The 26,250-nt window shown below is 36.0% G+C and overlaps 1 protein-coding gene across 2 annotated transcripts in view; it reads right to left on the bottom strand.

Moving 5' to 3' along the window:
* The window catches only part of BMPR1B (bone morphogenetic protein receptor type 1B), a 781,127-nt gene that overhangs the window by 381,076 nt on the left and 373,801 nt on the right, over nucleotides 1–26,250 (bottom strand). Inside the window, exon 1 of one of the 2 annotated variants that reach the window (XM_044061269.1) lies at nucleotides 17,291–17,491. The exons of the other annotated variant lie outside the window; for it this stretch is intronic. The gene's annotated coding sequence lies outside the window, so the exon portion shown is untranslated. Of the gene's footprint in view, nucleotides 1–17,290; nucleotides 17,492–26,250 lie in introns of those variants that run through there. 2 annotated transcript variants of the gene reach the window in all.

Raw genomic sequence — 26,250 nt, 5'->3', positions numbered from 1 at the left:
GGAAATGTTTTGAAATGATTTATTGTGGTCTCATTTTTTATATCACAGAAAGTTGGCATTTTAACAGGAGTGTGTACACTTTTTATATCCACTGTAAATAGTGATTGTGACAAGGTACAATGTAACCGGTATGGTGAGAAATGACATACAGCAAGAAGGTATGTGCCTGAATGCAGGGTGTGTAAAAAAAGAGTGACACGTTTGGATAGATTATCAAGAACAAACAGTAAACAATGAAAAAGAAGGGGAAGGGAAGAAAACATACGTGAGGAAGGACAACAAGAGGCTGGGGATAGAGTAAACTAGGTAAAGAACAAGCTGTTGAAGAAGAAAAAAAATATGCAGTGCATGCAGGAAGGCAGGTCAGGAGAAGGCATTGATATTAATAATTTTTTGAGGTTCTAGCCAGTGAAAAATCTGATTCTGAAGATCAAGGATTATTTGCCCAGAAACCCAGGAAAAATATTCAGTTGAAAAAAGTGTAAAAATAAGAAAACAAAAATTTAAAATGCTTCCCCTAAATTTAAAAATGGAAACAACAGTCTTAGAGTATTTTCAGTAAATATGAAAAGTATTACTAACACAGTGATAAGGATTCTGGAATGGCATGCTAAATGTGATACAAATGTTATTTTTGTTAGAGGTTGTAAGCCTCCTGACAAGTGAAAAAAACACCGCCAACAGAAAACATGTAGGATGGAAATATAATATGGAACTTAGAAAGTGAATGTTGTTCTGGAGTGGCTGTCTTGTGGTAAAAAAAAAACACTGAAAATACTAGATATAACATTGGTAAGGATGGGAAGGTTAACTGTTGTGGATGTGAGGTGGAGATGATGTGTAGAAAGAATTATTGCATTAAATGCATATATAACTAGCAAGGAAAGACAGAATCTGTTTCATCAAATATTAGACTATGTGGGGGTTAACATGAACATTATAATTTCAGAGGACATTGTGATTTAAGGGGAAAATATAAAAAGAAAGAGGAATCTGTAAAAAAATACAGGAACTGATAAAATGTGATAAAATAGCTGAGTGGAATAAAAGGGGCCAAGTGGGTCTGAAATTGATTATTTTCTATTATCAGAAGGCTTGGGGGGTAGCAGATAGTGATACAGTTGTGACAGTTTTTTTCAGACTATTTAGCAATATGTATGGAATAAAATGAATTCATGAGAAATTACGGGATGAAATTGGAGAATGAGAAGTATTGTAGTTATGGAAGCATCATACAGCCATGAAGGACTTCTATAAAAAAAATATCTGAATGGTGGATTGAATTTAAAAAAGAAGTAAGAGAAAGTGAAATTTGTGAACATGACTAGAAATGCATTACAGAAATTTAGAGAATAATACAAGCGAGTACTACGATATGGAAAAAGAAATATATAAAATAAATTTAAAAAATTGAGGCATTACTGTTTTGGCAGAAATATTATTTACAAGAGAGAAGGGAGGAGGTATCTGCATATTTGGGTAAAATATTAAAGGAGGATATTACTATAGTGAGGGAAATGAAAACGTAAAATGAGAGGTAAATATTATAATACAACATGTAGAAAATATGTATAAGAGCAATACAAAAGTACTATTAGTGAACTGGATGAAGTACTTTGGAAAGGAAAGGTTGATTCCGTATCAGGTGAAGTTGGTATAGGTACTAAGGCATTGACAAATAAAGTATTTATCAAATGTACTGAATGACTGGTTGAAGGAAGGGTTTGTTCCTGAAGAGTGACATAGCGGGATCTGAAAATTTATGGTGGAAGGGTGAGAAGAATGAAATAAAAAAATTAAAACCCACCACACTAAATAATACAGATTATAATTTTTATGAAAATAATACAAAGGAGAATGGAAGGAAGGGTGAGAGACAGCAGGAAAGAAAGAAAGAATATATAGTGCCAAAGGGAAGGGGGTTAAAGAATTGCTATTGACTAAAGGAAAAATTGTATTTGATATTATAAGTTAAGATTTGCACTGGGTGTGACGAGGGTGGACAGGATTAGGAATAAGTATATTAGAGGGTCAGCCCAGGTTGGAAGGTTTGGAGACAAAGCCAGAGAGGCAAGATTACATTGGTTTGGACATGTGCTGAGGAGGGATGCTAAGTATATTGGGGAAAAAAGATGCTAAGGATGAAGCTACCAGGTAACAGGAAAAGAGGAAGGCCTAAGATAAGGTTTATGGATATGGTGAGAGAGGACATGCAGGTGGTTGGTGTGACAGAGCAAGATGCAGAGGACAGGAAGAAATGGAAACAGGTGATCCACTGTGGCGACTCCTAATGGGAACAGCCGAAAGAAGATGATGATTATAAGTAGAAGTGAGGATATGAAACTAATGGCAGGTGATATTAGCAGTTTGACTAGTTTAAACTATCTAACGATGGAAATGATGTACTTTACTGCATAAAATGAGTGCTGCGCTCTTATTTTACCTAAATTCACTCCAAATGCTTGTTTATATTAGAGCGTTACTCAGCAATGTATTTTAGATCTGCCACTGAAATTTATAATCTAAATTACCTCTGCCTGCTTGTTACCAGATTGGTCTCTTGAGTCGCTTAACACACTTGTTAATGTATTTAATCACACTACCACTAATGAGCTGTTTGTTATGTTGGGCTAACTTAGGGCAGAAAGTGTAAAACGATAATGTCTAGTAGGATTAGCTTAACTATTGGATGCCACACTAACTAATTACTGCATTGGACTATCTACTGCAATACTGTGCTGTTTAACTGTATCTCCTGTTGAATTATAGCAAGTTAACTTTACTGTCTGCTACTTACTGTATTGTTGTTTAACCCTGTTAATACTGTTGCAAGACTACTGTACTTAACATACTATACTAAGGATACCTTGTAGTCTGTTGCTAAACCCTCTATCTCTCTCCCTTATTCTCTCTGTAGATAGCCCCCCATGCTAGATGAACAACGCGTGGTTCCTTAACTTTCGTCGCTGACTCACTTGGACTCCCAGTGCGAATGCACACACCAGCCTCCTCTCAATCCCAATGAATTTCAGTTCATAATCTCCCAAAGAGACTCAGGGTAAAGAAACTATCCTAACTACAGTGTATTGTCTGATAAGCGTCTGCTGCAGGCATTAGACAGTACTAGGTCAAAACATCAGCCTAATATCCTACTGATAGACCCAGCAAAGAAATCAAACAAGCTGACATTGTACTCTGTTACCTTTAGGACCCAGGAATTACCCTTGTGGTGTAGGCCCTGCTCCGCTTCGCCCTCGCTTCGCTCAGGCCTGCTCCGCGCCCCACCCTGCCCCCTATTCTCACCCGCCCCCACTACCTCTACATTTATTAGGTCACTAAGCCCTTCCCCCTTACCACCAACCAATCACAACTGTCCTGTGCTCTGACTCATCTCCCTCTCATTTCTTGTTTGCCTATACTGATTAGGCGACTCCGCCCACCTACCAACCTCGATCCATTTACACTCCATCCTTCATCCTTCCAGCTTTTTATACACCCACTACCTTCCAGCTTTTTATACACCCACTTTTACCAAGGCAACTTCCCCCAGCTTACTACACTCACCAACCTCTCCTCACACCATGGATAGAAAGTCTTTTACTACCCTTCCCTCCATACTACTACTCCTTATTATTTCTTATCTCTTAACAAGTTATGAAACTCTAACCCTAGCAGGAGTCTTCCTCTCCAAAGGTCACACCTCCCTTCATTCCCATAACCCCTCCACACCCATCCCTCCATCTCATTACCCTGTTAATAACCCGATTCCTAAAAGAACTCATCCTACCCTCTGCCACCCAAAGGTTCCCACAACAAAAGACACTCTAAAATTACTAATTAAACTCCAAAAAATATTTGACTACTTGAAAAAATCTATCACAAAAGATGGAGATATCCACCCCAACCCAGGCCCTAATTTTGACCTAGGCCCCAAAACCCTGAAAGCAGCCAGAAGCCTAGTGAGCACCCTCCTTATCCTTCACCTCAACCTAAGAAGTATCAATAATAAGGTTCACAACTTGCATGCCTTGCTTGCAACCCACTCCCCTGACATCATGTGCCTATCGGAAACATGGCTTAAACCTAGCACTAAGGATGAAGAAATCATCCCACCTAGATATAACATCCTTAGGATCGATCGAATAACCAGAAAAGGTGGGGGAATAGCTGTCATGTTCAAGAACTCCCTGAACATCACAATGAATCCACTCCAACCTCCAAATATTCCTAACCTTGAACTAATTGCCCTAAAGATTCGCCTAAACAACCAAAAAAGTATTAATCTCATAGTAACTTATCTACCACCAGGCAAAAATCTTGAAAACCTAGAACAAATCCTCAGTTGGTTTGCTACCAACTATCCCCAAGAAACCATAATACTAGGGGACGTTAATATTAACTGGTCCCTCTACTCCGAACCCCCAAATCCTCTTCCTATCAACTTACATGGCTTCTCTCAAAATATTCCATCTCCCACCAGAATTGGTAATGCTCAACAAAAGGAGAGCATCCTTGACTGGATTCTTACTGACAAGGCTCCAAATAACTATACTGCAGGGACCCTTCCCAACGACCTTAGTGACCACCTGATTACCTTTATTATAAAACACAAATGTCCGACTTCAAATCATCCACAATCCAGACTAGTTAGGAACAGTAAGAATTTTGTCTCAGACCATTTTCTTACAGACCTCAAAGCATGCAATTGGTCCATCCTAAAAACTTTACCCTTAGATGATAGTGTGTTATATTTTAATGACACTTTCCTCAAGATACTTGACTCTCATGCTCCTAAGCGTCTTACTAGAACTAAGGTACGCATCACACCCTGGCTAACAAAGGATACTAAAACCAAAATTAAACTTCGAGACAATGCCTGGCACAAATGGAGAACTTCTAAAACCCCCCTAGATCGCATCAAGTTTCTTCAGCTTAGAAACTCAACTAAAGCAGCCGTTTTGTCTGACAAAAAACAATATTACTGTCACCTCCAAGATAAACACCAGCATAATCCTAAAAAATTCTGGGCTGGTTTCAATCACCTCTGTCATCCAGGTAAATCCACCACCCCTACCCCTGAAAAACTCATTGGTAAAGATTCTAGAGAAATAGCCAACACCTTTAACTCATTTTTCACAGAAACCATCCAGTCCCTCGCCAGCCAACTTACTACTTCTCCCTCGGTTATACCCTCAACCAAAGACCCAACTCAACCCTCCTTTAACCTACAACCCACACCTACCTCCTATATTCGAACCCTCTTGAAAAAACTCAAACCAACCACCTTAGCGGCTGACTTACTTCCAGCCAATTACCTACAAATAGCATCTGATGCCATAGCCTACCCTGTTTCAATCTTGATCAACCGGTCCATTTCTGAAGCTTCTATTCCCTCAATCTGGAAAATCTCCCACATCATCCCTCTACATAAAGGTGGATCCTCCACTGACACATCAAACTACAAACCCATAGCTATACTATCTCCTCTAGCCAAAATCATGGAACGCTGCATTCACAAGCAACTCATTACCCATCTTACTCGAAACAACCTCCTGTCTCACACCCAGCACGGCTTTCGCCCCCATCATAGCACAACTACTGCTCTCCTCTCCTTTGTTGACTCAGTTAACCACAATCGCAATAATAAATTAATATCCTCTGTGCTCTTCCTCGACCTATCCAAAGCCTTCGACATGGTCAATCACCAACAGTTGATCCACACACTGGAAACCTTTTATCTTAGCAAAACAACCATAAACTGGTTTAATGACTACCTTTCTTGTAGAAAACAGGCGGTTCAGTGGGAAAATAGTCTTTCCGACCTACTCCCCACAAATTTCGGTGTTCCCCAAGGATCTATTCTTGGTCCTCTTCTTTTCTCCATATTTATAAATGGTCTACACTCTATCATTCCCAAAGCCACCTGTATTCAATATGCAGATGACTCCACCCTGATCTGCTCTGACATTTCTCTCGCCAAACTCCAAGTCGCAACCCAAAACTGCTTTTCCTTAGTTGAAAAATGGATCTTGGAACTAAAACTTTTACTTAACCCGTCCAAAACCAAATTACTTCTGTTTTTCCCCACTCCTTTTACCCCCCAAGGAAATGACTCTCCTAGCACCAACCGCCCCACCTTCCACGTGACCTTCAATAATGGGACCATAATCGACCCTGTCTCCCACACCAAACTACTAGGCGTGACCATAGACCACAAGCTTAAATTTGATATGCATGTCAGCCTGACCATTAAGTCGGTAAACAAGAAACTCGGGTCCATGTATAGAATTAAGAACTTCCTAACCCCACACACTAAACTAACCATTGCCCGGACCCACCTCCTCTCCACACTCCTGTATGCCTCCCCGATATTCTCCTTCCTTAACAAAAGAGAGCTCAACAAACTATCTACAACCTATAACCACATAGCCAGATTTATAACAGGAATGCCCTATCGCACACATCATTGCCACAATCTAAGGACACTAGAATGGTTAGAACTACCCAACATTCTCAAACTCAATCAACTCACTGAGGCATTTAAAACAATCAACTATCCAGACAAAACCCCCTCACTGAACAAAATACTTACCCCCTACTCTAACCTTACATCCCTTAGGTCATCCAAAAGCTTACAAATACAGACTATTAAATCTAACAACTCGGGATGTGAAGCACTCTATGCCAATTCTATTGGAAGATCCTGGAATGCCCTCCCAAACAACCTAAGACACATGACCTCTCTCCACCAATTCAAAAAACACCTCAAAGATCTCCTAAAGTCCCAATGGCTATGCCCTTGCTCTAATCCAGACTAATAGCAAACATCCCAGGCCTACCTAGCCTCTACCCAATCCAAACCCGTAAGGGTCCTCAATGTAGCCATGTTAGTCCATCTACCTAAGTCTGTTTACCTCTTTAAATAATTTGTATAACCCTTTTACTTGTTTTATTTGACTATGAATGTAATATTAATTACTTGATCTTCTGATGTTTTTGTTAATCTACCTCTGTTCTTTGGAGCTTTTCTCCCCGGGCTTCTACTGAAAATGGACATGTATCCAGCTAGACTAGCCCGGTCAACAAATGTAAAATAAAATAAATAAATAAATAAATAGCAAGGCATTTGATACAGTTGGACATGATGCTTTCTGGGATCTTATGGAGAAGTACGGAATGGGTAATAGAATTTAAAAAGTGAGTATGTCAGCATATCAAAATAATAGAGGAAAAGTGTTAGTGAATGGGTGGCTGAATAAAGAAATAAGTGTGGTATAAGACAAGGATGCCCCATGAGTGGAATATTGTTTGCATTACAATAAATGATATAGTGAGTAAAGTAGCATATAAAATGTAAGATGCTAGATATGTGTTTTGTCTCATATATATATATATATATATATATATATATATATATATGTATATATACACACACACACACACACACACACACACACACTCACACACACATATATATATATATATATATATATATATATATACGTATATATGATGTAGTTGTAGTTACTAATAACAAAATATAGATGAAGGAAGTGTTGGTTTGTCCAAATTGCTGTTTAAAGGAAATGGGAATGACTCTGAATAAAGATAAAAGTAATGGTGTGGATGATGTGGTGAAAACTGGGGGGAATGTATTTTTCAATTAATGAAATCCATTTGTAGGTATAAAATTGGGGACAATTGTGTAGTTATAATGCAAATGGAGGTCTGGTAATAGAAAGGAAAGAAATATGCTTTCTGTGGAGGAACATATAGATTAGTATTCAGGAAAAAGTTTTTTTCTGGTGAATTTGGTATTAATAGAAAAATAGCACATATGTTAAATGGTTATATGATTCCAGAAAAATATGAAAAGGAACTAAGCATATGGTGTTTTTTCATATGGGTTTCAAGGTTAAACCCAGTGAAAAGACATGTGTTATAGAGGAGTGAAGATGAAGGGGATCGGGGTTACTAAATCCAGTTGTTTATTCTGCTTCTTTAAACTTGTGTAGAATTTTGCAGAGTGGATAAAGGAAGAAAATGAGAAATTAATAGTAAGAAATGTTTAAATATAAGTATAAAATCTTCTGGAAGATGATACGAATAAGAAAAAAGTAAAATTATATGTAAATGAATAAATTAAAAAGTATCAAGAAAAAAATTAATATGGAAAATTAAAATGGATGATATAGAGAAAGACAGAAGGTTGTGGTGTAGTAATGTGATGAAACAATATTATTATGTAACCCCATGGGAAACTTTACCAGAAAAAGTAATTAAAGCCATTAAAGTAAGGAAGATTTGGTTTATCAGGATAGTAGACTGTTAGGATTTCATATGGAGAATGGTACTAAATAAGTTACCAGTAAAGGGAATATGCCATATAAAAAGAATGTTGAAAGAGTGCATTTATTTTGTGGGGAGGAAGAGACAACATAACATTCTTTTTGAAATGCAAAAGAGTGGTGAAACTCTGGAAAAATGTGTGAAGAAAATGTTGAGAATATTAATGACAAATACTATAGATGTGAATATAATTATGCATGGCTGTTATAAGAACAAGAAGAAAGAATAGGTGAGAAGGATAGATAAGAATTTATTTATGTAATGTAGGTTATTTGCAATAAAAGACTGAATTAAATGTTTTTTAATGGAAAATGAATTTTGGAAGATATATTGCAAAAAATTAGATTACGGTTAAGGAAGATGGAGTGTGGATCAATTATGGAATAATAAAAATGAGGATGTTACAAGACAAATGATAAATAGTAAAAAAAAAATAGAAATGTTATATATGCACCAGTAAATACGTGCATTTTGTAAATATGTAAAGACTATTTTTATGATGTGATAAATAAAAGGCCCCACCTCTTTTTGATAAGTGCCATGGGATCTTTTACATTCACCTGAGCTGCCACCACCTCAAGCAGATGTGACCTTGGTTTAACATCAGAAAGTTCAAATCTGTGAATGTGTTATATAGGGAAAGTAGTTACTTACCCAACATGAGGAAATGTCCTTTTCCCCACTCTAGTATGATCTCAAAAGATGGCACACTCAAATGTACAGCCTCTCCTTATGCTGAGCTATTGTGTCAACAATCCATCTACCTGGTGTGGGGCTAGAACCCACAGCCTTCTGTACTAAAGATGAATGTGCTACCTGTTGTACCACTGACACTGCCAACGGACTCCCGTCTGTATCTGTAGTGACATTTTTCCATCATTTAGTGTAGACCCTCTACTCCAGAATACAGTTTGCAAAGTCTATTTTGGAGAGGTTTAGCAGTTTAAAGGTGGTCAGATGGCATGTAATTCTGACATTTATCTGGTTACATAATATGTAGTGGAATTTAATATGGTCATGCTGGAAAATATCACAAAAATAAGCCACAACAAAAAAGTCTGACTTTCACTAAAACTCCAAACCAAAGAGAGCTGGAATAAAAGCCCTTGCCCCCAAACTCTCATGTGGGGTACATGTACCTTCACTCTTACATCTCCAAATATATCGTGGGTAAGTGTATAATTTAAAATCACAAAACACAGTATCCAGAAACAAAAAAAATTAACCAAGAACCACATGAAAATGTTTATGTGTTTATGTATGACCTTATGTGAGACAAAAGCAGCTGTGTTTAAATTTTTAAATGCTACACTGTTTTTGGATTGTTTTTATTAAATTACCATGTTTATTGTTCATTTTGACATCATAGTCTCAGCCTTGTCCTTAGAGCTGGGGTTTAGAGAAATGCTTTCAAGTGTACAACTTAGCTAACCTCAAAATTCTATGATCCCTTAGTAGTACTGCAAATATATATGATTAAAATGTGTTTGGCCTTTTGTGGTTGATTATTCTATATGTAATAAAAACACATAAGTTCAATCCATCTATCTCTATTATTTGCCATACTGTAAAACAACCATGTTAATCCTCTCTTTAACTTGCAATCCATAACTTTTCTGGTTTGCATGCAGGTGATAGAAATAAGAATTTGTTAGCAGACAACACTTTGCACTAATAATGAACATTACAGTTTCCAAAATAATTATTGGTGAAACATGCTAGGTACTTAGTGACATCCTTATAAGGAAAACTGCAGGAAAACCCTAAAAATAGTGAATGTCTTTACCTTTGACTTTTTGAAATTAACATGCTATAGACATAGTGGAGGGTAGTAACTGGAATGTTGAATATTGAGAGTTGGCACAGCCTCGTCTTTTTATGATTACTGTACCAAAATCTAATGCCGTAGTTTGTTTAAATCATTTAAAATTATATAACCATACCTGCCATCCTACAGTGCAATAGAGAGTGCCCCTCACTTATCCTACATGTCTCTGTCAGGCAGTTGAATGGATTATGACTGGGAGACCACAGCTAGGTAAGCTTCTTTGGATTGTAGGCCTTTTCTTAAATATGCAGGAATAGCATCACTGTTGTGTGACACCCCTATGCCCCATTTTGAAGACCTTTTCCTTTCTCTGCTGTTGTTTGCCTGTTAAGTTAGTATATACATTAGTTACAGTGGTGTGAGGGATTGCCCCTAACATGGGCTTCTTTTAATATCTGCCTATAGGTGTTAGTCTGTTTTCACAGGTTCATAGGTTGGTACTGGGCTATCTGCCCAAAGGCATATATTAGCCCAGTCACATTGTGTGGTATTCACCGCCCCTTTAGTAGTTCCCTAGGCCCTTGTACTAGCAGCTAGTACCCTTCATCCATCAGTTTTAATCAAGGATTTTTTATTGACTATATCTTGATTATTCATGAGGGTAGCATTTCATTTTACCCACAAAACATAATCTATGTTTAAACTAAATAAGCAAAATGAATGGTCCAGAGAATGACAGGCACTACAAAATCCAAATAACTGACTAATACAATACACATGTGAAAGCTGATCATTTTTCAAACAGCATGGATATAGGATTTAAACTTTGAACTCTTTCAAGTCCAAACAGTTTAATTGAATTCACATAGCTATAAAGGAAAAAGAGCTTTAAAAAGACTTCTGGTCTGGTATCGTGGCACAGAGGGAAGAAGCCATGACTTTGACTCAAGACATCGGGGTTTGATTAGTGGCCTTGGGACTGGGATGGGAGGGGCTAGAAGGGAGATAAATGAAGAGGCATGACCTGCTTGCCTCCCTGTAGTCAAAAAAGGCCAATAAAGAGTGACAGAAAGCAAAGTGCAACCCTGCAGGTGAAAATTTGTGTCACAGTATGCCATGTGTGCCCACTTATGGTTAACATCCAATGTCAGATAGAGGCACTAAGTAGCACATACATATAATTCAACAAACAAAACAGATTATCCTGCTGAAGTGGCCATAGAAACATGCCTGTACTTGCATTTCAACATTTTAGTTAAAAAGGTTTCCAAACATCATTTTCTGAACTAATGAGATTATTTCCTTAGGTGGTGACTACCATCCTATGATCACTAGAATGAATGATCAGGTTTACTTATATGTTCATGGACTTACTTTGCTAACCTCGTCTGCCCATCTGCCTTGCACCGGTTTCTGTAAAACCCATGGAGAAAATGTTCCATCGTAGACAACATTAGAAAGTCAGTTAGAAGATGTTCTGCAGCCAGTAAAGAATATAATCATCACATCTTTTTTCAGTAGTAGGAGGTATATATATATATATATATATATATATATATATATATATATATATATAAAAAGTCCTTTCTTTACAGTATATAATATATGATGAGAGGAGAAATGGTCTAACACAAATAGTTTTCTCAGCAGGAAAGCTGCTTGCTTAGCTGTAGTTAAAGAAATACAAAACTGCTTTTTGCAATTCTAAAGTTGGAGGTTAGCATATATGAGTAAAGGTGGAGTATACATATGTATAAGGAAGAAAAGCACAGGCCAAGAAGTATACAGACATCTAGAAACAGCTAGAACATTCTTAAATGTGCTTCCTTTTTTACTTTTAAAATGTAATACAGTAAGATATGTTCGAGAAAGCATCAGCAGCGGTAATCTGTGGTCTGACAGACATGAGAGCAAGTCTCAGTTTTAAGTTTTAGTCTAAAACTATCACTTAATTAACTAATGTATGTTGACTTCATTTTCTGACCAGCCAAGCGTATTTTCAGTGTAAGCGGAGACAGAAAAGCATCACATTTCAGTAGTGCAGAAAATAATTGCAGTACAAAAACAATTGAATGTAATTTTATTAACATCAGCCATAACTGGGAAACATTTCAGCATTATGTTAAATGTATAGTTGATCTAATTTCTTTATCATCTCTTTACTGAGAATAGCATTAAAATGTGACCATCATATTTCATTCACTGAGACACCTCTAAGAGGTAAAAGACCACTTCTGCCCAATCTGAAATATTCTTTATAAGATTCAGAGATGAGAGGAGTGGACTATCTGATAGCTCAGCAGAGGTTAAATATGTTAATTCTGTTTGATTTTAGCACCAATAAAACTCAGTCTCTCAGTCTGCCATATGCTATTATAGTTGCAACAGGGAGAATGCGATGTGTTCCACACTCCGGAGTTAATGCCATTTTCAATAATTTTTAGGATCACTACTTGTAAAGAAGAGAGACACACATGCATACACAGCTCTCTCTCTCTTTCTCTCTCTCTCTCGCTACCTCTATAGAGATGTACACACATGCACACACAAGTGCACACACACACACACACACACACACACACACACACACACACACACACACACACACACACACACACACACACACACACACACACACACACACACACACACACACACACACACACACACACACACACACACACACACACACACACACACACACACACACACACACACACATACACACATATATGTATATAAATTGTATACATTTGATTACAAACCACATTAAGATGCAAGCCATAACTAATAGAAATAGAGCCAGTTTAGAAACAGTGGTTCTATTAGAAATTGAAAACTTAATTAACTGATAGGAACCCATGTTTATATGTATATATATATATATATATATATATATATATATACATATATAAAAATAGAGTCTATATTACGTGATCGAACATTCAGATGTTCAAACACGTAATGATCGACCCCAATTGAGCGAACCGGCAAAATGTTGAATGGCCGGAAAAAAATAACAAAAACCCAAACAAACCATTAAACTGCTTTATGCAGGGGGCCAAGCCCCCCTGGACCCCCCCACATGAGGGGCTGCACCCCCCACACACCCCGCTACTTAAATATGCCAACTCCGAGACCGCACTACATCGCAGTAAACAGAAATCATCTGAATGTTTGATTACGTAATATAGACCATATAAATATATTTATATATGTATATATATATATATATATATATATATATATATATCTCTATTATATATATATATATATATATATATATATATATATATAGATATATATATATATATATAGATATATATATATATATATATATATATAAACATATATACTTATACACACATATATATATCTATATATACATATATACCTATATATATATATATATACATATATATATATATATATATGTATATAAAACTACATGTATATATATATATATATATATATATATATATATATATATATATATATATATGAGACCACTCACATAAGCATTGTAACAGCATTTTTATTGATTTTCTTTCACTTTTAAATCTCAGTACTCTTGTTCTGGAAGAGTAAGACTTGGCCTTGAACAGATTCCACACATTTGCACAAGTTAGTTAAACTGAAACTGCACATTCTAATGAAAGATTATATATATATATATATATATATATATATATATATATATATATATACATAACACACACACACACACACACACACACACACACACACACACACACACACACACACATACACACATATATATTACCGATATAACAGCTAGCGATATAACTATATTTGCCTCCTCATATTCTTTTCCTGACCGCAGCTCACTCATTCCTTTAAGTGCTAGTATAGCTCCCTCTAACAGCAGAGTAAGGACACCTGAGGAAGTGCCTCTTCAGATTTTTATTAAGGGAGTAAAGAGACTCAAAGTTTTATGCAATGATGTCAATATGTTTTCCATATTACCTAAAAATTAGCTGCTATGTCATTATCTACAATGTCACCATTCCCATTTCTCTAGGCAGCTTTTGCACCTATAAATGCTGGTAGAATTGTATTGCCTACAATATCTATTGTTCCCCAATTTCATGGAAGCTAGGTCCTGCTCTCAGGGATCTTCCTTTGTTCCTCACTTCCACTCTCCTCTCTCTGCTACAGAGTAAAACATTTGCTGGGATCTGACACTGAACAGGTAAAGTTTTGTTCTCTTGGGGGAGAGGTGCTGGAACACACCTTGACAGTTATGGTTTAGAGACTTTGTTCTTTTCCTTTTTTTGCAGAAATGTTACAAGCAAGAACAAAGCAACAGCTAAAAATTGTAGATATGCACAAAAGTGAAACCATATAACTCAGGAGCTGCAGCTGGTCTCACAGTAAACCTAGAGTTTTATACATTTTTACATGAAATAATGCCAGGTTCACACAAGTATATGCAAGTTTCCTGAATACAGAAAGTCAGACACGTAACTAATAAGCACAAAGTTCATACAGCTCATAACATTTCTCTTCACAAATGCAATGTATTTCTTGCCTTAAACTCTAAACTCACTTCACCTATATTTGTACATTTATTTGTATATTCTCATATTTTCTCAGTTTCTGTATATGTACGTTTGTTTCTACGAAATTATGGTATTTATGTGGATCATTTTCCAGAGGTCTCCAATCAAATGCCCTGCATTACACTTCCTAACATTCATAAATAAGTAAATAAATAAATTAACAGATACATACAAACATTACACACCCAAATAAAAATCTTCCCTGCATAATAGCCATAGATTCAGCAAAAACTAGCTCTCATGAAAATGCAAAAAACATGAAAATAATTTTGTAACTACATATACATGTATGAAAAGTTAGCAGAAAAATTGTAGTAAGAGATGCAATCAAGATAAATGAGTTTCAATAACATATGCAGCTCAAGATTTTTAATTGACATGAGAATCTTTGGTTGCAATATCGTATAAAAACTGAATAAAATCAGAAAGCAGATCATTGCATTTAAGTTCTATATAACATACAGGGCCAGGGAGGTTTATTCAATGCTCTTTTTTGTATAAACCCACTTGAATTTTTTATTCTGAAGTCTTACTTCAACAAACTGTAACTCTTGGGTTGGCACATATATGAGAATTTAATAATTATGCACAGTACATAACCTGAAAGAATCTGTACAGCACAGCAAGAATGTTAATTCAGTTTAATCACAGATAGTATACAAAAAGAAGTACTCCGGAATAAGAAAAAAAAGAAATAAGTCTGTGTTGTTAACATACTTAAGATGCAAATCTATCAATTTGTTTGTAATCAGAAAAAAGGTTTAGATATTGTGAATAGAAAGATCCCAGGATAATTCTAAGACTAGTACTAATGTACATGCACACACATATGCACACGCGTGCACATATAGACACACACACACACACACACACACACACACACACACACACACACACACACACACACACATGCACAGACACAGAAATGCACACATACACAAGGGCACGTACACACAAACACACACACACATGGCAAGTGTGCATGCACACACACACACACACACACACACACACACACACACACACACACACGTTTCACATCAAACAAGCATTTTTCCTATTTGACAATGCCAACTGCATTCGATTTCCTTTTGTAGAAAAAAAATAATAAATCATTTATTCAATTAGAACAATGTATCTACTCACAGAATTTTACACCATGGATATTCTGCACTAAATGTTTAAAACTGGAAATAATGCCACTTAAACTTACAGACCATACTGTGCATCAGTTTCCATATACCTATAAAATGCACAATATGTGCTTTGACCAAGCTTTTATGAATCCCCCGAGGCATTAGTTATTAACTATGCCATCTGTAGAATGTGATTTTCTTTAAACGGCCTTCTATAGGCATGTGTGAAGCTAGCTGCAAAATAACACCTTATGCTGAGAGTTATAAAACTGGTATACAATGACTGTCTTCACAGCTGCCAAACAACAAAGCAGACTGTTATTAAGGTACAGACTGGTTAGGATATCTTGCTCTAGTTGGCATGATTATTATTTATTTTTATCAGGATAAACAGAAAAGGCACACTCGGCCTTTTTAGGGAGAACCTTAAGAGTACTTTTTGGTTTAGTAACTGTGCATATACAGAGCAGACTAATGGAATCAGTACTCAGAAATAAAGGTTGAAGTTGTTAGTAACTCACAGCATTATCACTCTGAACTCCGCTGCTAGGACTAAGGATATGAGCTACTCCACACAATTACTCTTGTAAAGTGCTGGTAGTGGCTAGTATTCCCTAGAAAACTAAGTTTGAATCCAGTTATTCTCAACAGATGTGAACGACTCAATTTTCTCATTTCATATTGTCTTTGAAAACAAAACATTCCTTAGGCATAACCCATTAACAAACCTCTTGTAGACATTGTTTTAATTTCCATATTGTCTACTTGCATAATGTGTGATTCTGAGCATACAATGTCACAAAATAAGCTCCAAACTGAACTCTTAATTTATACCTAAAAACCATCTTGTCTGTATAGTGGTTATGATGCTTTAGTCAGAGGTTGTATAAATAAAGTGAATAATTAAACTAATTAAACATAAAAATAACAAGTAAATGTACTATTTCTTATTGTTTCTCTCTGCTCGCACATGACAATGCATGTCAGAATTTAGCAGTGATTACACTTAGTCTAGTAAATGTTGCAGTTAACATTGCAGAATCCTATAATTTCTAGAGAATAAAATGTACACAGTTTGTGTCTCTTTTGCTGCTTTATGGCCATGGAGCAAAACGCATTCATCTGGCAATCCCTTGAAACACTGCTAAGTTAAACACACATTAAAAAGTAGGAATTTGTTATACATACTCCCTGATACACTGTTAGTATTTTCAAGAGACTGTGGCATATGGGGAAAGTTACAGCAAAACATAAAAATAATTGTCATCGTTTTTTGACAAAACTGGCTGTGAATGAATGCAAAATCAATTAGAAAAACAGCACTGCTCTTACACTGCAGAAGTCATAACTGCCTAGAATAATATTTAGATGAACGGCTTAAATTAAAGTTACATAAATAGGAGTTCAGCTACATAGCAAATTAAAAAAGTATACAGATTGCTTTATAAACTTACAGTTCCATGATCTGATAAAGCAGAGATCAGGCTATCATTTGTGTGCAGGCTGGACGTTCATAATCACCCTTAGCTGGAATGCTGGGAGGCACCATAGTATTTCACTTAAAAGTAAGCTGCATGTCTCGAGTTAAGCACTTGCATTGGCCCCATGTAGTGGACGATCAATATGCGACTGGCTAATATGAAAGCAGAAAAAGAAATGTTCCAAACTTTTTTTTTTAAAGCTGAGGTCACATTTCAAGGCGGGGGATGGGTGGGGGCGGGGCAAGTATAGCACTGCAATGGAAATTATTTTGTGAAATATAGTTCATCTAAATTCACATAAATGAAAAGTCTGGCTGGTGTTTCCATCAAAAATAGTAATCAAATTGTATGACTTCTGTGACTTCCACTACAGCAAAAACATGTAGGTAACAAGCAATGTACAAATGGCACGTGTCTAACATCTTGTGTTTGCCTTCTAGTCAGATCCAGTAGTAGATCTTGTTTGATTATTTATACTGCAATCATTCTGGTGCCAGTCCCCCCCCCCCCCAAGAGGAAAGTCAAGAAAAAAATACAACATAAACTGATGTTTAATTTCTGGGTCATTGGAACATCCTCTTCTGCCTAAACTAAGACCCCTTTCAGCAAATGTTCACAAAGAAGGGCTTGTAACTCCACAGCATTGTTATTCATGGACCAGGAAAAGCCTTTTGAATACACGCCAGCCAAGGATTTCCAGACATCTGGCTTGTAAGATAGCAAAGCTGAAAATAATAATCTCATTAATGGCTATAATATGGAGTGAAAACACCAGCACCGATTTTCATTAGCCATGACATATTGTAGAAGTCACATAAAGAGGTATGCATAAATCTAGATGAAGTCCAGCTGACAGGGAAGAGTGACAAGCAGTTAATTTGTTCAAGGCTCGGCGAGATCATTTCTTTGACAGACTGATGAACAGAATATAAAACAGGGAGTGTATTAGGAGGGAAACTGCAGCAGCTCATTTTGAAGATGATGTGCTATTTGACATCCAGTTTCCTTTAAGCAAAAAACAAAACAGTTGTCTGACTTTCACTGCAGGATAATGCTTGTGAGTAAACACCACCACCAGCTGTACATACATATGTTTTTTATTCACATAGGATGTGTATAACTGCATAAGACACTGTAATGACTGCATGCCACCAAGGTATTTGTTACACACACCAATCACCAATGTAGCAAGTAATTCTGGGAAGGAAGAAAACAGATATAAAGGTAAGTGTATGAAAATCTGAGCTTAGAAGCATGCATAAGCAAATCTATAGTAGTACACTCATATACGCAGGCATGCAGTCATATAGTGCACACACGTGCACACACAAGTGCGCGCGCGCGCGCACACACACACACACACAGATATATATATATATATATATATATATATATATATATATATATATATATATATATATATATATATATACATATATGGAGTCACTTCAGAATCTCAAAATTCCGAAACATTGAATTTAATATGACTGAGACCATATGATCGATGTTTCAGAATATTGAAATTCCAAAACAAATCCAAAAAAACCCCAACACCACCGCTACTTAAATATTCCAACTCTGAGATCGTACTACAGTGAGGAAAAAGGAAATCTCCCATTCCGCGCTATATGCAGATCTCCGTTCACAATGTTGGTATTCCAAAAGTTCGATCATATGGTCTCAGCCACATTTTATTTGATCTTTCAGGATTTCGTCATTGTGAACTGTTCCCATATATATATATATATATATATATATATATATATATATGTAATATAGATAGATAGGTGTATGTGTGTGTGTGTGTGTGTGTGTGTGTGTGTGTGTGTGTGTGTGTGTGTGTGTGTGTGTGTGTCAGTGTGTGTGTGTGTGTGTGTGTGTGTGTGTGTGTGTGTGTGTGTGTGTGTGTGTGTGTGTGTGTGTGTGTGTGTGTGCTAGGCCCTGTTAACAAGCTGCTTCCTGTAATGCAGGGTTTCTTACCCTTACTCCCCATTTGGCTTCTGTGATTCTAAGTGTCACTTAATCAGGCAGGATTCTGGGACAATTGAGCTAAGCTCCTCAGTAGTTTCCGTAACTGCATGCTTTATAAATACCTATGAACATGCACGTATTTGTGTGTGTATTTTGTGAAATTTAAGATTGGAAGGCAGTACTAAGAGATGAAGTGGCATTCTCCAAAATAAATGTATTACAAGTCTGCTAAGTTTCAGTATTTCTGCCCTACACTGCAAAATGTATTAACTCTCTTTTTCATAAACTAAAGAGGTGAGATGACTGAAATTCTGTTACCTGACTCCACCCCCAACCCTTATTTTTTGGTGTGCTTTTTATGCAAGGATGTGAACATTTATTTTTTGTTCTGAACTTTGTTTTATCAGGGCACAGCCTTGTGTGTGTTGTCAGGAAAGCTCTGAAGGGCTTTGTTCAAAAACTTGCCTTTTAGTCAGCTGTTCTTGAGCTGCCTGGCAGTTTGGGCATATGGAGGGTGCCCCAAGGATTTGGAGGATGTCTGGCTGTTGTGTCCTTGTCAGGATGTAACCTATGTGGCTAGGACTACTGCAACAGCGATCATTTGAACATCTTTTGTTATGGTATGTTTACTTATACAACTGTACTTTCTTATATAGCATTTTTTCCCATTTGATGCTGATTTCCTGGAACAACCATTCTGAAAGTCAATTGTTAAGCAGTGAAAGAAACTTTAACTAGAATGTGGCTGGAATGCAATCATTTGAGTGAAACAAAGAGTAACTGAACCATCCTACGTAAAGTGCATGCTTGTACATTAGAAATATCCATCTATATCACGGTTGCAGTATTCCTTAAAGAAGTGATGTCCCACCCCAGGCAGTCTGTCAATTAGAAGGTATAGATAAGCTTGAAAAAGATCTTGTTAGGGAGGTACATGACACTTATGCTCCTTGCACAGAATGCAGGGCATAAAAGGAACATATGGAAACAACTACAAAGAGTTTCTTTTGCCACCAGTTTGAACACCACTGTTGCCAGCTAGTTTGAACATTTTGTTGCTGTACTGAATATTTAGCAATACCAGATAAGTGTCCTGTTGGGGGGGGGGGTCTACTTTATGTGCTTGAAACACGAAAAACCCAAATCCAAATAGCACGACACATAAAGAGCGAACCGTGAATACATCGAACGTACTAAAGCGCGAAATTTAAAACCTCGAACTGTCATAGTTGACCAACCAACCACCCGTAACGCACTACCTACCCAAACACAATAAAAAAAACACATACATACACTAACCAAAACCCTACTTCTAACCCTAAATTAAAGCACCCAAACCCTACTGCTAACCCTAAACTAAACTCCACATACACAACTATCTATGCACTATCCTCAACCCCTCCCTAACCCTAAGGTCCGTAACTACCACACACTTCCCCTACGGAGCTATACCCAAACAAACTAAATATTCCACACACATACACTTAACAAAACCCTACACTAAACCTTACATACATTACCTACACAAAACCTTAAAACCTTACATACACTGCCTACCTATCCACTTCTGGGATCAGTACGAATCCCAGATATATATATATATATATATATATATATATATATATATATATATATATATATATATATATATATGTACAGATGGGTCTACTTTGTTTCAATTAATCTAATTTCACTGAATTTCATCCAGACCACTTCGCTGAAAACTTAAATTAATGAAAACTCATTTCACTGAATGTCATTTCACTGAACTGCTGTTAGTATGTATGGCACTGTGTACACTATGGTAAGGCAAGTAAAAGGTATATGCCCTTTTCCCCACTGTAGTGCAATCCTGGATTTGGTATATATAGTTGGGGGTGGGGGGCACAGCCCCCCACATTGAAGGTGTGGGGGGGCATAGCCCTCCATTTAGTTTGAGTACATATTGTCTTCTGGATAGAGTTAGTCATTGGTGTTTCAACTATGCAAGTATATTGTTTAAAATGTATGGTTTTGAAGTTTTTTGTAAAATACAATATAAAACAAACAAGGCTGTGCCCCCCACCCCCAACTATATATACTAACTCTAAGATCGCACTACAGTGGGGAAAGAGGGCATATGCCTTTTAGCTGCCTTACAGTACTTTACACAGTGCCATATATACTAAGTTCGATTCAATGAAATGAGTTTTCAGTAGTTTGTGTTTTTAGCGATTTGGTCAGGGTGAAATGAGATTCAACGAAATAAAGTAGACCCATATATATATATATATATATATATATATATATATATATATATATATATATATATATATATATATATATATATATATATATATATATATATATATATATATATATATATATATATATATGTGTATATATACACACACACATATATATATATATATATATATACTCAACACTGGATAAGAAAAAAACTGCACAAAATAATGCATGCTGGTCTCAAACAATTACTTGTTTGCATCCATCATGATCAAGCAAATGATAGCTGATTGATTCTTGACTGTGTACATATGGGTCAGCCCTGTTAACCTGTTCATTCAAATTAGTGTGTTTCTTAATGGCAACTTTTTTTTGTGTGAAGCTGAAGCCCTTCTTGATGCTAGTTAGCAAAAGTTACTGGAATTTTCTTTGTATTTGTACTTCTGGTAACATAAAAGAACTTGTGTGAATGCAATATACTCCTATGAACAGTCCAAGTCAATAACTCATCTTTGGACTGTTTAAGGAAATTATCAGACGTTTTTCAGTCCTAAGCTGTAACTATGCGTTCAGACTATTAATTCCTTTTAACATGCCATGCCTCTGATAAGTCATACACCACAACGAGAAGGATCATTTTATCATTGTTTTATCTACCTTGAACTGAATCTTCTATTTCTTATTATTCTAGCAACATATAAACACTTTCTAACCTTTGAGTTTTTAATCAAGACCAGAATAAAGAAGTTTACACAATGATTTTATCAGGTTGTTCTTTGTCAGAACTAGTATTTTAAACATTTGAGCAGACTGTATGCTGCACTCTTTTGGAGGTGCCTAGTATAAATACTGCATACACATTATTAATTTTCGGATTTTATTGACAGATTTTCAGCTCATTTTCAAGTCAGGGTTTGTTTGCAATTTTTTCTTGTACTCGATTTACTTGCACCCCCAAACATCTCATTTTTAAGATTTTATACAAATACATGCAAACTTTTTGATATGAAACTGATTTCTTTTATTTGATATACCTTTGCAAAATGTGATTTCTTCTTCCACAGTTTTTACATATTTAACTAATGACAGGAGTTTTCTACTTATCACAATAAAGCCATACCTGCTACACATTTCTTTCTTTCTTGCTTGTTTACACTGCTTCTCATACCACCCTGGAACTTCCTGATTCAATTTTACTTTACTTTTTCTAATTTTAACTTTTCCACATATGAGGCTACATGACAAATTCTGCAGTGAGCTGTGTTAACTCTGACAAAGTATTCCAAATCACTCAGTAACATTGCTAACTACTTTCATATTAAATGTCATACTTAATCTGAACATTGTTTTCTTTTAATGCTTTCCATAATAACATTAATAAATTGTATAATTGACCAAATTCAGAATTTGATCATTACCTTAAAGCAGTAAGATAAGAATCAGTAATTACATCTGTTCCTGTAAAGAAAATATGATGCATAGATAGTAGATTCTTTCTCTGTTCTCAGTAATTCTATAACTGTAGTTTATTTACTGCAATATTCTCTCTCATTTCCCCTCTTGAAATTCAAATATAGTGTAAACATTCACAGCGTCATCTCCTGTGACATGCAGGAATGTAGCATACACTGTATCACTTCAGACTTCTCTGAAATGTTGCTCACAGTTAATAGTGGCTCAAATTTCTGAATGCATAACTTCCGTTTATCAGACAAATTAGCCCAAACTGGTAGTATTTTCCAGAGCTGCAAATGTTTTTTTTCAAACAAAACATAAAATTATTTATATGTGATTGCTCTCAAACCAGTCCCAGGTGAGCAGTAGTCCCAAAGAGAAGCAAACCAAAAATCAAAGAGGACTCCTGATGTCAGAAAAAGGGTTTAATACACAAAAAATGACTGCTTTCATTTCTAGTGAATAATGAACCTACATCAAAGTGTAAAACAAATCACTGTTTTTTGTTATATATGAAATATAAAATAAAATTACTATACCAGCAATCAATAAAGTCAATGTTGCTGTTTGTCTTTTTGGCTTTTTCCCAGTTAGGGGTCGCCATAGCGGAACTCCAGTCCGCTAATGATTGGCAGTAGATTTTTATGGTACCGAGTTGCCAGCCCGACGCCCAACCTTCAGTGAAGGCATGCCCATTCACGCATGTCTTTCGGAGGCCAGTCGACCACGGGGAGGACATGCAGACTCCACACAGAAGGCACTCCAGCCGAGAATTGAACAGGAGAACCTCTTGTTGTGAGGCAACAATGCTACCGCTGTATATTAGTAATAAAATAGTCAGTGTCCTTAATTTTAGAATGATTTTAATGTTACTTTTTTCAAGTATTAGGCCACAATTGCCATTGTACTTCACATTTTCAGTTGTAATCTTTAAGTTATCCTCTCTTTGACCCAAAAAAGAAAACCTCTTACAACGTAGGCAAAAACATGTTTATATAAACCAAGCAAATTCTGAATTTGCTAAATTACATGATTTATAATTGTTATTGTGGGTAGTATTAAAGGTAAACAGACAATGTACAAATTAAGTATTACATTTAATGTGAAAGTAGTTAGCAATGTTACTGACTGATTAGAAATACTTTGTCAGAATTAACACAGCTTACTACAAAATTTGTCATGTAGAGAGTACCCTCATAGGTGGAAAAGTTAAAACTGGCTAAAACAAAGTAGAATTGAGTCAAGAAGTTCCAGGGTGGAATGAGAAAACACAAGTTCATTCATATAATTCACCCACATAGAAAGCCTCACAATTAAGTTATATATATACTACTACAGTTAAATTGCAGTAAAAAAAGCCATTGGTTCAGTGTTGCATAAGTCATATTATAATAGGATTGTCATATTTTGCAAAAGGAATTTTTATAATATCCAGCGTGTTTCCTGATTATAGCAAATTAAAAAGGCATTAACATTTTCTAAGTATATTTTATGTTATTGATCTTGTCATACACAAATGTACAAATTGAACCAAGTACCTGATAAAGGTTTCTGTTGTCCTGAATAATTGTTTGTTGCTGTGGACATTTTGTTTTCTAATTTCCACTTCAATCAACAATGCTTGCTGAAGGAAAAATATTTCAGCATATTTTGCATTTTATTTATTTTACTTTCTTATTGTTACTTCAGCAGCTGTATACTTGCTTATTGTTTTTTCGTCCTATTTCCAGATGCATTATTCTGCACCACTAATGGAGGAGGGTGGCTCTCCAGAAATAAATACATTTGTTCAGAGATTTATCAAATTATTATAGAGAAGGATAAAAGACTCCTATTTTCTACTGATGTCAATGGTTCCCATGCATTGTTGTATTATCAGAACAGGGTATTTGTTACAGTTTTTCTGTGGTGCCTGGACATGTTACCATGAGAAGCACCTTCATTTTGAGTAGGATTCAACAACAGTATAATTCAGTCTTTACTCACTACTGGCCTTGAGTCTGCACACTGAATGAGCAGCAGTAGTGCGAGGTTCTGCTGCATCACTATCACACAATGATTGTATAGCCCACTCTCAAGCACTAATCAAATCGGCAAGAAACGCTACAAAGAAGGCAACCTGATCACTGTACCATGCCGAGTGTGATCTGCATGCATTGTGTGCTACATTCTCTATTCTCACTAAACTGGCTTGAAAAAGTTATTTATGACAAATTTACTTTTACTCATACCACAAATACACTGCTCGATTTAACAGGGTTTTGATTCTGAGATGACTACACTGAAGATATCAAAGCATTGTATTGCTGAAAGTAAATCAGAAATGAGTAATCATTGTACTTGTCACAATACTTGCCGATATCTACTAAAAGTAGTTGATACTATTCTGTGGCACATTCCGTATTGTACACAGTAATTCTCTGCAATGCACCATGGAACCATGAGATATTTAACAAAGTATGGATGAAAGACAGTCGTCTAGACTTCTCAGCCTGTAACTTTCTCTATTGTTAGCCCATCATTCACAATTTTATTGTTCCTTAATTCTCAGTGTCCTGCAAAACTGCAGAAAGAATGCAAACTACCATGTAGCTTGGTCCATGTACATGTTGGCCTACAGTCAACCTCCCATTCTTTCCCCTACCATAACAAAGGCCATCCTATAACAAGTTAAACAGATGAATTTCATAAAATGCAACTGTGTCTAAATGGTAGTCATGTGCTTGGCTGTGCTTAATTCCTAGCAGTGCTCTTTCTGGCACTTGGAATAAAATAAGTGTTTGATATTATTAAAACAAACTCAAGGCTAAGATAATTGGCTATTCAAGAGTTTTCAGCTATTACAATTTGAGTTCTGCACTTTTCCTTTAAAACAGATTTCTATTAATGCTTTAAGTGCAACTAAATCAGTTATTCTTTCATTTACTCGAATTATATTCCATAATCTGCCCACCCTATGGTAAAAATGTATTACATAATGAAGTTATTAATGGAGGCAAAAAAACAAAACAAAATAGGAATTATTCCAAGTTTCCAGGTAATGGTGAACAACTCAACTATAATGTTGCTGCCAATGTATCATTTTAAAACATTTAAACATCATAATCTGGTCACCCTTTATCAACCTGCAACCATTTGAAAAAAAACCTATGCTTTAGCCTATCATTTTAGCATTGGTGTCTCACACTGGATATCTGCCTTGTAAAAAATCTCATAACTGTCCTAGTTTCTTAATTTGTCCTTGATTATAAATATAAAAAGGGGGACAGTATTCAATAAGG

Source organism: Protopterus annectens, chromosome 2.part0 (genome assembly GCF_019279795.1).
Source record: "Protopterus annectens isolate FY-2018-M chromosome 2.part0, PAN1.0, whole genome shotgun sequence".
Taxonomy (NCBI): Eukaryota; Metazoa; Chordata; order Ceratodontiformes; family Protopteridae; genus Protopterus; species Protopterus annectens.
Note: the sequence above shows the minus strand (reverse complement) of the source record. Positions and strands in the feature narration are given on the sequence as shown.